This window comes from Drosophila elegans, unplaced genomic scaffold (genome assembly GCF_018152505.1).
Source record: "Drosophila elegans isolate 14027-0461.03 unplaced genomic scaffold, ASM1815250v1 contig_814, whole genome shotgun sequence".
Taxonomy (NCBI): domain Eukaryota; kingdom Metazoa; phylum Arthropoda; class Insecta; order Diptera; family Drosophilidae; genus Drosophila; species Drosophila elegans.
The window spans coordinates 8350791-8363002 of record NW_024546167.1 but is presented as its reverse complement, the minus strand read 5'-3'; the positions used below and the strand labels follow the sequence as shown (position 1 = coordinate 8363002).

At 37.5% G+C, this 12212-nt stretch overlaps 1 protein-coding gene across 1 annotated transcript in view; it reads left to right on the top strand.

Moving 5' to 3' along the window:
• The window catches only part of LOC108138218, a 63243-nt gene that overhangs the window by 26285 nt on the left and 24746 nt on the right, over positions 1–12212 (top strand). The window lies entirely within an intron of this gene.

Sequence of the window (12212 nt, the reverse complement as noted above, 5' to 3'; positions counted from 1 at the left end):
CATATTCCTTTGGCTTGTCGACGTACCATCATCCATCCTCCATCCTCCCTTCTTCATTCATTCATTCATTCAGAAATCGTGAGATTGGGGCATAATAAAGTTGTAAAAGAGGCGCTCATAAATCCCCGGCATTTATATTAAAAACTGAAAGCAATGTAAGCAATGTAAGCTGATCTTGAAAGTCGTTCCGGTAAATTGAGGGAGTCGGGCTTTAAGAGCACGGAAGCGGCTGCTGCTGCTGATGCAGGGCAATTCATCACAGCTACTTCCGGTTCCGGTCTGGGCCAGATCTAAACTTTGGCTTGCTTTTAATTTGGCCTCCTCTACCACCGACTCCCAATCCTGGCTGGCATTTGGCCAAGGGACGTGGTCCGGTGCAGACCCACTCGAATCGCACCGAAACAACGGGGAAAGCGGCGACAGGACCTGCTAAAAACTTCCAATCACGTCTCGCGGATCCTTCTCTAGACACGCATTTCAATGGCCAACATTGAGGCGAGCCTCCGAATTGCGAGTGTCTGGGCGTGGAGCACATTTTGAAACAAATGCAAGGCCCAAAAATAACATACGAGGGGGGATTGAGAACCTGTTTTGATATCACATGTTGGATGTTGATATCACATGTTCCATTTTATAGAAAACGTGCAAAAATTAAAATCAATGGACAAACTTATGTTATGATTGTTAACATGAGCTTTCTTACTAAGAAAAAAAATCATACTTTTTAGATTTATTACATTATCAAATTCTATTACAAGGATCAGGAAAGTTCTCTTAATCAAAATTTTGTATTTAGGACAAATCCAGTTTGCAAACCTTTTTTTAGAAAACATGTTTAACTATCCATACATATTGTAAAATCATTTAATCTTACGCAAACCAAACCAAAGAAGAACGAGAAAAGACTAAAAATATTTATTTCCATTATTTTTAAAGTTAATTTTAAATGTGTCCAGCATTTCTACGTCGCATCTCGCAGTCTCATTCGCTGTGTGCCCCGTTCCGCTTTCAATGGCTTATTATTTCTGTTATTTTTGTTTAGCGTTTTGCTGCCATCCACTCGGGTGGCGATTTTCAGTGCTAAACTTCTGACACCCATATACATACACACGTCCGCCAGCACACACTCGTGCTGTTGTGACACGCACGCGATGCATGTGGCGTCTGCCGGAAATGCCAAGCTCAACGTCCAAGAGCAAGAACAACAAAGCAAGGAATCAACTGTTGGCATGTTGATGTTGACGCTTTCCACCAGCCCAATTGCCACCCCCCACCCACTGCCACCCACAGACCACCACCCAACGCCTCTGCTCCGCTTAGCTGACATTTTTGCCAGCGTAATCACGATTAAACTGTCAACGGCATACTAATTAGATTTTTATTTTTATTGCGCCATGACAACGCCGCGTGACGTTGTCGCGTCCTTCCGCGTCCTGCAGCTCCCCCAAAGCATCCACCTCCACCCACCACCCTAAAAGTGGGCGGGGTCCTGCCTAGCTACTCTTTTCATTCCCTTGCGAAGGGTATTGGAAATATTACCTTAAGAAAATAACATATATGCAAATGTTTTGTTTTTCGTCGATATAAGGCTAAACATTTCACAATTTTATTAAGTTAAATGAGTAAATGTTTTAACATATTTTTTTTTTTCATAATATAAAATATTTGCCATTAAGTTCAACTATGCCATCTAAAAAATGTCCATTAATAGTAGTGTATATGATATTCTGCTTTCTGTAATTCGATGCTTTTTCTTGTTTTTTCCACTTCTTTTCTGTTGTTGTCGTTCTCCGAGGAGCGCGTGCTTCGCATGACCAAGTGACATTGCAGACAATGGGTGCTTGCGGGTGGCGGTGGGGTGGGTTGCGGTGACCCCGAGAGAGGGTCCTGCCGGCAGGACTCAAATCCAGACCCTTGGCCGGGCACTTTGTGGCGCCTGCTACTTTGTGATTTATGTCTTATCATATTTATGAAAATTATTGTTATTGATGGCATTCAATATTAAGTGAACGAGGAAAAAACAAGCCAAGCCAACCAATTCACATTGATTGATTGAAGAATTGGGCGTAGCATTTTCGTAATTGATTTAAAATGTGTGGCTTCCTTGCGGCATATTAAGTAGGTCAGATGGCAGAAATTCTAGTCTTCAAAGATGGTTCTTGAAGAAAAGCCATCTAGAAGCTTGCTTAGATTTTTTTGTATTTATTTGTAGAGGCCTGAAGCTTCATCAGCACACTTAAACATAACTTTTAACTTATTTTGCAGGACCCTTAAGAAATTATTACTTTAATCACTGGATATATATGAACAAGGCAACGTGTTTATCTATTTAGCTCTACATATTCATTCTTGATTAGTACAATTAAGTGTAATACAAGTGTACAAAACAATTGCTTCCTATTTCTCCCACGTGAAAACTCGCAAATCATATGCCCCAAGCAGTTTGTAATTGTGCTCGTCTTCTAAAGAAATTCGCTGGCTAAGTTCTATGTCCTCCTTAAACTCCTAGACGTTCTTTCTATCGTATTTCCCCTGCTCTCATTTAGTACTTCATTTTCTAAGGGCAGCGCCCTTCTTTTGGGCGGGGAGGCTTTTTGTTTGGTTTGTTTGTTAGGGTCTATTACTTCCAAGCTGTTGAATGCGTCATCTAGAAATCGCCCAAGCTGAGTTTCAACTTTAAGCCATACACCTGTGAACTGAAGCTCCTGTCGCCCTTCATTCCCTCGACGCCTTTCCTTTGTTTATATTTTTTCAGATTTATTTTCATTAAGTTTCCGTACAGGAAGAGAAATGCTTTATTGTTGCTGCTGGCTGGTGTTGTTGATTCACTGGACCGAGTGCTAATGCGGCCAGACAATGGGGGCGTGGCATGGCTTGCAAAAAGAAAAGCCAGTACAAACAAAAAATGGGTATACACATATATATATATACATATATATATATATATATATATATATATATATATATATATATATATATACGAGCAGAAGGTAAATTTAATGAAAGGGCGCAAATTGTAGAGAACACATTACAAATGCCAACATATAGTTGAACTGCCAATTATGAAAGTGGAAATGCTTTCCATTAAAACATTAAATTATAATTGGGCTTAAAAGTCAGAAACATAGCTTTTAGGCAATTTTCGAATCTTGAATCTTGAATCATAAATAAAACGCAAGCTCAATAATAAACCCATCTTTTACAACCAGTTTCTAATATTAATTGATCAATTATTTAATGGCTTAAAAGAGTACGAACATGATCCCGTAAGCCCCTTAAAAAACGTACATTGATCGCTTATTTTAGAAGCGTCCGCCAAAGGCGAAGGAGTGGTATTTGTATGGTCAGCGTGCCCTAAAGATATTGGTACCTCCAAAAACAGGTATGACTATTCGTTTTCTAAGTCTACAGCCTTTGACCCGCCATTTGGTGGATCATTCAGAACTTGGTATCGCTAGTAAAATAAACAAGCGTTTGATTAAAATCATAATCTAAGAAATAACAAGAGCTGCTTCTTACTTTAGGTTCTTCATAAGCCAAACTTACAAAGATAAGATTAAATGCGAATTGCATTTTCCAATAATTGCATGTGGAAAATATTATTGTGCTGATATTGATATGTACATTTTTCATATTGTTATTTAGTTCGCCATAAGTCTTACTTATTTCATTGAAGTGTTTATTTTAGTATGTTTACAATGGAAATCTCATCGGTTTATTATAAATAGAATTTAAAATAGTTAACAAAGGCCTAAAGATAAAATTTTTATGACTATTTTAAAAATGGCTTTACTTAAGTCATCAAATCAATAAGTAAAAAACACAAGTGTTACAAAATATGGCAGAGAAAATATATTTTTAGTTCTTATAAAAAACTTTTCTTATGAATCGTGAACATTCAACGCCATTTATTCTATAAAATTTATCTGAGCACGAAAAACATTTCATATCAATGCCAATCTCACATCAAAAGCCATAAAAAACTACTCAAAGCCATAATTTTGATTATAAAAAAGTTTTCGCTCAAATCAGCTGAAATAGTTGCACACAGCAGGGGCGATTCTCCGAAGTAAAACAAAATTAAGCATAAATAAATATATAAATATGCGTGGGTCCTCACTTTACAACGGGTATATAGTCATTTATGTTGATTTTTGTTGAATATGCGAGAATTAGAAGGAACAAACTTTTCGCAGAGGCAAGTAAGGGCTCCCAATGGAATTGATATCAGCGGTACCTTCATCATCATCATCCCCATAATTATTAAAGTGACGTCATATGTGGCCAACATGACGCATGAAAAATAATATATACCCACACACATTTCTGCTACCGAGGACTGATGCCCGAGTTTCGGACCGAGCTGCCAAACAAAGCCATAGAACCTGTTCCATGAATTTCACATTGCATATTCATAGCTATGGAAATATTTTGAATAATGTTAATTTCATTTGGAGCGGTGTTTGAGTGTTTTTAGCAGCTTAAAGGCATCTAAAATTCTGTTCTGAATTCGGAGCTAGGTCAATCAAAATTTCGCTTAACTTTAAGCGGTGTTCGAGTGGAAAGGCTTTGGGCGATCGAGAATATTGAATATTAAGCGTGGAGAATTGTGGATGCTTACAAATCAAACGTTGTAAGTAATAAAAAAAGTAATAATCAAATTAATAGAACAGTTTTGAAGAATTAAATGAGATGTTTAAGTCTTCAGTCTCTTAAATAACTTAAACTTTAAAAATCCTTTACGCATAGTATTCACTTAATAAATCGACGGCACATTTATTTGGTAATTTTCACAAAAGGGACTCATGGACTTTTATAAAAATGGCCCTGCCGTGGACGAACCGCCAAAACTCCTCAATCGTTTTCCTCCTATTTTCCCTTTTTTATGATTTCCCACAATGAACGCACTTGGCGCACATTAAATAAACCCGCAAGAAGCATTTATCAAATTTCCCTCTTTATAAAAGCTTCTTTTTCCTTTGGACTATGACTGTGTAGTGTTTGCGTTCGTTTCGCTGGCCGAGTGTATTTTTAAAGCATTTACAAAACGCCAGGTGGGCAGGCAGCCAAAGGGCAACAGGCCCGGGATCCTGGGAGGTCCTGAAACTGGCAGGTGGGCAGCGTAATGTGCGCCTAATGACAGCGATGAAGATGCCAAAATGATAAACAGCAACAAAAACAATGGCAATGCGACAAAGCAGAATCGCAAACAAACAGAAATAGAAAATGTGTTTGGTCATTAGGACTTTAAAGCAAACGTGAAAGTGAAGGTACTTAAAGATAATGTTTCGAAATTTCAAAACCTAAAGAGGAAATTTTTTTAAAAGCAAAAAAGTACATAAAACTTGTATGTCGACAAATAATATTTACTTATATTTAAAACTATTTAACGTTGTTACCAGAATAATTGCTTTGATTTTCATTGGTATAATGACTCATCGATTAGGTTTTTATCAGAGCCAAGAGTGAAAACATTTCATTCAAATTCCAAATAATTCATCACTCCAGCGACCTCTTGAACGGCAATCATTAGTATTTGGATCCTTCTTTTTCCCGGGCACACTTTAAATGTCAATTAGTTGTCAAATGTTTGTGTGCCCCGATGGAAGCAAGGAAGACGTAGAAAAAGTTTTCTGCATTTAGCTCCGGGAGAGAGCACAATGTCGAAATAATAATAATTTATAACTATCAATGTCATAAGTTCATGACATGCTCATCAATCAAGCCATTGGACAGCTCAACAACATCGTCCCTTTGAAGAAAGGCGCTTTCCATCGAACTCCGGTCCAAAGACGTTGGCTGTCCGAGGCTTTTCCGCTCCGCGAAAACTTTTCCCGATCCCGCTCATAATTTTGTGTTGCATACTTTCCACACTACAATTGACAGCAATTGCGTGGCTGTCTGCTTGTGCGTGCTGGCTGACGCCTTCAAGTGTTTGTTAAACTTGGCGAAATGTTGCTGAAAACTTTTTTCGATTTAACATGAGAAGTTTGGACGCGCTACACGAATTTCGGAGGTGTCTTTGGGGGCAAAAGGAGTGACAGATACTAGATGAATGGCTTAACTGACAACTGATTGAATTTAATATTGATGGGAGAAGCACAAATTGCCGAAGTAGAATTTCAAGGTAATTAAAATTTTTAGGCAAATTTCCTAAATGAGCAATGGTTAACGATCTAAGGGGTAAAATGCCTTTACAAGTAAATAGGGATTTTTCGTATAAATACCACAAAAAAGATAAATTGCTGTAAATTGTCTTCCAAAATAAATATAGTAATAAGTGCCTGTTAAATTAAAACTAGGAGGACATAGACATAAAGAAATCTCGTATAATGAAAATAATTCAATATTCAAAATTAAATCATAGCTATTATAAATTTCCAGTGATCAATTTTGTTGTATATAATCTTAAATTAATATGTCTACGCTTAAGGAACTCTTAACCCTCTCCTAACATAAATTACCTTAGTCATTGGAGTGTTAAATATTTGGCAGTAAATTCGTTTTTCACCTTGACATAGCTCTCTCATTTTTTCTTTCTATTTTTTGATATTTTTCGGTTTGGCTTTTATATGCATTTTGCTTTTATTGTTGTCATGTACTTTCGACCCTTCTCTGCAGCTTGTTCTTTTTTCGCAGCTTATTCAAATTGAGTCAATTTTTTGTTAAATTTCCGTTCGCTTCGCCTTGGCTTCCAGGGCATCTCCGGGCCACCAGTTTTTGCAATGGTTTGCGAGGTGGGAGTGTTCTGGGAACTCCTTCGAGCTGCCCTTAATCCTGGCCAGCAGCGGCCACATCAGCCGCACCGGCAGCAAAAGCAGAATGTGTCGGCCCAGAAAGCCAATTTAAAAATGCCAACAATGATTTATGCCCGCCACCTTCGCGCTGTTTTCCCTTTTTCGCCCAACTCATGGACACGTGGTGTGCAATAATTTAAATAGCCGCTTCGTTCGGCTTTAATTTATGCAATTAACCCATATGCTTAAACCCAGCCTGCCCGGGCACGTTGTAACTAATAAAAGTAAATTACTTAATGTCCCAGTCGCACACTTTTTGTCCTCTTGCGAGCCTTAACCCCAGAGTGCCAAAGGTCGTGTTATCCGCAAAAGCAATAACAGCGATTGCGCCGTGTAGAGCCTCACTTAAGCTAGTGGTAACGTCTCTATTTGGATTTTAACCGCTCAACGTTCGCCGGCAAAAAGTCATTGACTTCCGGTCTCTGTATGTATGGGTGTGTATGTGTTAACAACATTTGCTGCAAAAGGCGCAATTAAAGAACACGACCCACGGACACGACAACAACAAAGTGCAGCAACATAAATGACAATAACAAGGGAATAACAGAGTGAGAAAAGGGAAAGAAGAAAGTGGTCGGATGAAAGGCAACAATTTCTGTAGATGAAGAAGACTGAAATGAGAATACCCTTACCTGTCATTATTATGACAGAAAGAAATATTTAAAGAAATATTTGAAATATTCGTTTCATAATGTAACAGAATACATTTAACAATGATTATTAAATGATCATTTAAAATTTCTAAAAAATTATCTCAATTAAAAAGCTTCATTATTGAGTATTAAATAAATTAAATATTTGTGTATAAGGTATTTTTTATTTTAAATGAGTTTTGAATTATAGAAAATTATGTAAGTTTGTATTTACTTTACCTTTATGCTACTTGGTAATATTTTATAGAAACTATGGAAAGATCTAGACAAGATCTTTTCAAGTTTTAAAATACAGAATCTTAGAATAGAGTTAAATAACTTGCTTCTTAAACTATGTTTTCAAAGCACTTTTAAGCCCTAAACTAATTTTACGTGCGTGTGGCTATGTACTTCCTGACCAAGTCCATGTCCTTGCCGATTAACTCCATGGATGGCAATAGAAAGCATCAGCGACAACAATGATGACTCGACAGCGAGGACTCGTGATGTTGGCCCTGCGGACGTAGTTTGTTGGTGGTGAATGTGAATGGTTGATAGTTGCCAGTGGTTGGGTGGATGAGTGGCAGTTGCGAAATGCCATTATAAGCATATGTGCCGGGTCTAGGAAATTCTGGGCGGACTGCGGAGCTCCTCCTGCTCCTGAAGTGCTTCCGCACTGAGTGAGTTTGCTCCCCGCTAGGCAGATGTGTGTAATATTACGGGTAATATGTTGAGCTCCCTCTCTTACGGATACTATCTCCATTCCTGGTCCCATTGAGGGCCGCCTGACAAGTGGGATACTCCATGTAAACTCGTATTCCCCACTGATAGTATAATGGCAGACCTTCAATTCCCTCACTTTAATGGCATTCACCAGAACTTGTTTGTATTTTGATAACTATTTTACAGCAGACACATGGTAAACAATTGCTGGCTGGCCGAAAATTCAGAAACTGCTGGTCGGTTCATGGGTGTTTGTTTTTCCTGAGGTGCCAACGGCACGATTCAAAAAAAATCGTTTGCCTAAAATATTTCATCATGCTGTGTGAATAAGGGATATTTTCACAGCAGTCGCCGGCATTTTGCAAATGCTTTGCATGACATTATAAATATATTTGCATGTCGGTAATGTATATCTGTAAAAGTGGCGGTAATATTATGCCAATGTGTGAATGGTTATATTTCAAAGCACACAACAATTTAAGGACACAGAATGTTTAACCGGCTCTCATGCTGGCTTCAAACAAAAGCATCTCACACCATCACTCGCCGCGTAATTAATTACGCATAATTAATAAATTTAAGCAATCTTATGCGGGGCTTAACAAATAAATCACTCGTCGCAAGACGAACTCAAAGTGCCGCCTCAGAAATTTAATTACACTTTCATCAGCTAATCACACAATTTGCGCCACCACCCGAAAGGGCTTTAAGAAGCCATCACCATCACCATCACCATCGCCTTCGTCATCGCCAAGACGCAAGCGGCGGCACTCGTAAAAGATGCCATAAATCTGCCCAGAATACGTCACTTGCTCCGGCCCTACTTTGCACTTGATGTGGGAGACAGATCCACCCAGCACCCCTCAGCGGCATCCAATTATAACTCACGCCAGACGTGATAAATCAATAAAAGTGTCCCGGGCAGGAGACTCGGGACGGGAGGTGTTTACTCGCCTGATGGCTTCCCTTGTCGATGTAAATATGCCAAAAAGGGGAAGCATAATGTGACATAAAGTCTAGCTCAAGATTAATCTCTGGCTTAATGCAAAGTGTGGAGGCTGCTTCATAGTGAAGTAGTTTAGGTGGCGTCTCAACTTCAAAATTACATCTTCATGCTTGTCAGAAAGAAATTTTAAATAAATATTTTTATTACATATATTAAGAAAATTCCAATAATTATTATTAATGCTACGATACAATAAAACGTTAAAAACATTAATTGAGTTTTTATGTATAAAATGATTAATATAATGTTCTGTGCTTAAAAATAAAATATTTTTCCTAGGACTTAATATAATTTTTCAACGTTTTTATTATTTTTAAAACTGATACAAGCTCAAATTGAATTCATATCTTTTTGGCCCTTACTAACACATCTCCCGCCTCATTCTTCTTTCTCGTTTTAGGTAATTGATTGCAAAATAATATTAATTTCTGCGCTCCTGTGTGTCGAGAGCGCTTGAGTAAGTACTATCCATATATCACACATTTGAGTAGATGCCGGCGCATCGAGCGAGGCAAAACAACTACTAAATAATTGTTAATGTATTACGAATAATTTATGACACCATTTCATAAAAAGCAATAATTTTTCAATATCAAACCGAGCGGCAATCGCCGTCCCTAGCAGGGTTTCCAGGGTGATGCACTTGCACAGTTGCAGCTGAAGGATCCGCATCCTCCCTGGTGAATGTGGATGCCGCTGCTTTCGTAATAAGCTTGATAAATAATAAAATAGCATCGGGAAGGCAGGACCCTTTTTGGGCTGAAGGAAACTAGAGGGACGGGCGGTTGCTACAAAGTGAAATTTATCATTTTTCATAGCTGGAAGCTGCAAGCTGCATGCTGCATGCTGCACTTTCTTGAAACGTTTCACTCAGCCCTGGAGTTGGGGCTCGGAAATGCCACCCAGTTACATATTTTCGGACTCGGACTCCTTAGATGTCAGCATTCTGGTGTGTTGTTTTTTCGGCTGGGGCCACTGGCAAATGTTTGCGAGCGAAGATTAATTGATTCCACTTGGCTGCATCTAGAGTGTCCCTGCTGGTAACCCTCACAGACCATAAAACAGAGGAGGGGATCATTTTGTTGACGATGGGGAAAAAACCGGGTTGGATCGGGTTCTGGCTTTGGTTATGGTTACGCTTCGACCTCGAGTTTCACCACGGTTAGTTTCGACTTATCTGAACTTCGACTAAGAATTCCATTTTGATTTATGATCGAAGTTTTTTCAGAGCTCTGCTCTTTAAATACCTAAAGCACTTTTCTATTTCTTATTTGCTTTAACCCTTAATAATAATCGTTTCTAAAACACTTCAATACAAATGAAGCAACTTAACTTCTTAAGATTTTTAAAACAAGTAACTTACTTCATATCTTATATTTTTATGCAATTTATTTAATGATGTTTTTAAAAATATGCACATTAACGATTCAATTGGTCCACAATCTTTTTTATTGTCACTGAAACTCCATGTTGTTTTATATTTTTGAATAAGTAAATTTAATAAACATATAAATAAATACAAATTTTTATACACAACTTTTTTCACTATTTTCTTAATAAAACTCTACACTCCACTCTTCATACATTTTGATTGATGTTGATGGAAGAAATAATCATTGATAACCAAAATTTGTTTGTGTTCTTTAATCAGTCAACTTATTGAGCATTTATGTACTACATGTGACATTTTAATTTGATTTTTATGTATAAAATATTATATGCTGTTTAATGTTAACAATAAATTATACTCTATTATAAATTATACATTCCATTTTTAGTACATCCTGATTGATGTGTGCACACACAGTTCAGTATGAGTTGCTAATGCTCCACATGATTAAAACTTTATAAATTTTCACCACTGCAGTAAGCTGCAGCACAACAGGAGGGCGAAAAGAAAACTTCGCCAGAACTTGTCACGATTGCCAGTTACTGGGCAACTTTATGTTGAGGTTGAAGGTTTCTTTGCCTTTGCATTTTCCGGGACTCGTAGGAGTTGGCTAGAAGTAGAAGAAGTGGTAGAAGTTGTGCCGGAGATGTGGCTCGGTTTAATGTTTGACAGCCCCACAGCCCGCACCACTCGATTCTGTTGCGGTTTCGGCAAGGTCCCTTGGTTGTCAGCCATTTTGAAGTGACAAATATATTTAATTGCTTGCAAAAGTTTGCTGCGCAAAAGTTTGCGATAATTTTCTGTTCACTTCTATTTTTTGCGTAATTCGTGGGATGCATGTGTGTGAAATTGACGTTGTTTTAATTGCTTGTAATTACTTTTTCTTTTGCAGCCATAATGCAATTTTCGCCACTTCGTTTTTGCACAATAACATTGCTCGTAATTTATATTCGCACACACATGCATTTGTAGGCGAATCCAGAGTCCATCTTAAAAATGCAACAGCCTGCAATATAGTTTCTGCTGAATTAACATTTCATGGCCAGCGTGACTGTTTTATCTTTTTTCCATTCCCAGAAACTCAAACGAGAACAGCGTTCCATCCAAATGATTATAATTTAATTTCTTTTGCTTTTTAATGTTTGAGGAAGAAGTTTAACTTCAGCCAGAGGGGATCTACATATGTAAATGCAATTTCCCAGTAATTCGGCTTTTTACAATACTTGCTGCAACAATTTGTACTCAAAAATTTTTGGTAATTGAATAATTCAAAGCAAGTAAGTGAAGCTTGCATGGATTCTTCTCATTCAAATGTTACTGATAAATTTGATGAGTTGGCCTGTCTATATGAAAACTAATAAATGTAAATGCTGGCTTAATGTTTAAGAGAACTGAGGACATTGACTTAAAACAATTTGTAAATGATTTTATAGGAAATTAGATATGGAATATTGAAATTAAAATGATTGCTGGAATTGCAAACATGCCTAAAAATATGGTTTTAATTAGTTTATCGTAGAAATCGCAAGCATTAAAATGTTTTCACTATGTTAGTCAATTGTTAGTGAAGAATAAGGCACTTTAATCTGCATTTTGATTTGTTTATTAACTTTTGAATCTATAATAAGTTTGATTTGTTTAAATTCCGATTCATTATTCTAAAT